The sequence below is a fragment of the Microtus ochrogaster genome, chromosome 7 (assembly GCF_000317375.1).
Source record: "Microtus ochrogaster isolate Prairie Vole_2 chromosome 7, MicOch1.0, whole genome shotgun sequence".
Taxonomy (NCBI): Eukaryota; Metazoa; Chordata; class Mammalia; order Rodentia; family Cricetidae; genus Microtus; species Microtus ochrogaster.
The window spans coordinates 15,832,791-15,834,426 of NC_022014.1; the positions used below are offsets into that span (position 1 = coordinate 15,832,791).

Here is a 1,636-nt window from a genome sequence, read left to right on the forward strand (position 1 = left end):
AGTGCTGGGATTAAAGGCGTGCGCCACCACCGCCCGGCTTGGGTATTTTATTTTTTAAAGATTTATTTTTATATTTTATGTGTATGGATTTTTGGTTGCATGTATGTCTGTGCACCATGTTCATGTGTGGTATCTGAGAAGATCAGAAGAAGGTATTGGATTCCCTAGAACTGGAGTTATGGATGCTGGTGAGCCACCATGTGGGTTCTGAAATGAACTGAGATTATCTGTTGTGGGATATTTGTACACTGTGTGAAGATGTATTTGCTGTGACTTATATAATAAAAAGCTGAATGGCCAATAGCTAGGCAGGAGGTATAGGTGAGATTTCCAGGGAAAGAAAGAAAGAGTTGGGGGCTGGAGAGATGACTCAGCAGTTAAGAGCACTGACTGTTCTTCCAGAGGTCCTGAGTTCAAATCCCAGTAACCACATGGTGACTCACAACCATCATCTATACTGAGATCTGATGCCTTCTTCTGGTCTATAGGCATACATGCAGACAGAACACTGTATACATAATAAATATAATAAATCCCCCCCCCCAAAGAAAAAAGAAGAGGAGAAGGAGATAATCAAGGTGCAGGGAGACACCAAAGAGACCTGGAAGGAGTTGGACATACAGAATGAAAATGGTAAAAAGCCATGAGGCAAACTGTAGGTTAATATAAATAGGTTAATTTAAGTTATAAGAGCTCATGGAACAAGCCTAAGCTAAGGCCAAGTGTTCATAATTAATATAAGTCTCCATGTCATTATTTGGGAGCTGGCTGGCAAAATAGAGAAAAATTCCCTACAGTCATGTGAAAAATAAATTACTTCCAACTACTAAGACATATCTCTAGTCCCAGTCAGTTTTTTCTTTCTTTTTAAAAACTTTTAATGATTTATTTTATGTGCATTGGTGTTTTGTCTGCATGTGTGTTTGTGTAAGATTATTGGATCCCCTGGAACTAGAGTTTTAGGCAGTTGTGAGTCACCCTGTAGGTGCTGGGAAGTGAACCAGGGTCCTCTGGGAAGAACAGTCAGTGCTTTTAACTGCTGAGCCACCTCTCCAGCCCCTTTTTTCTTTTTTTATAGCAAGAGGTTCTGATGGGAAACCTCCATCAGCTAATGACCTTTAAGAGACTGGACCAGGTAGGGGTGTGACTTTTTGGGTACCCAGAGAAAACAACCAGTCTGCCCAGCTCTCCTACTCTCTTGTTCCCGCGACTCCTGTTTCTGTTCCTCTCTAACACAGGCAAAAACCAAATTGGGACTGTCCACCATGGCTTGCATCTCTCAGCCATGAGGCTGCAACTGCAACACCTGCTGGCCGGTAATGATTATTACACCTACTCCAATTCACTGTAATTACCTTAGGACAGGTAAGATCTGTAAAGCTACAAAAACAATTACCAATAACATAGCTATCCAGGAGTTCAATAATTATTTTTGCTTATTCTATGGATGGTATTCTGCAAAGTTTATGTGATTTTCCTTATACATAAACACATATCCAATCCCATATGGGGCTTCCAGGTTCTCTAGCACATGGTAATGCAGAAACTGATCAAATATTGATTGAAAGTGTGCTGAAGGCCTTAGAATTTCATAAAAAAAAACAACATCATGTCAATATCAAAGGTTTAAAGAAAG

At 40.2% G+C, this 1,636-nt stretch overlaps 1 long non-coding RNA gene across 1 annotated transcript in view; it reads left to right on the forward strand.

Moving 5' to 3' along the window:
• The window catches only part of LOC101991161, a 6,363-nt gene that overhangs the window by 1,210 nt on the left and 3,517 nt on the right, over window positions 1-1,636 (forward strand). Inside the window, exon 2 of the long non-coding RNA XR_258320.2 lies at window positions 1,239-1,365. This is a non-coding gene — a long non-coding RNA (uncharacterized LOC101991161). The remainder of the gene's footprint in view (window positions 1-1,238; window positions 1,366-1,636) is intronic.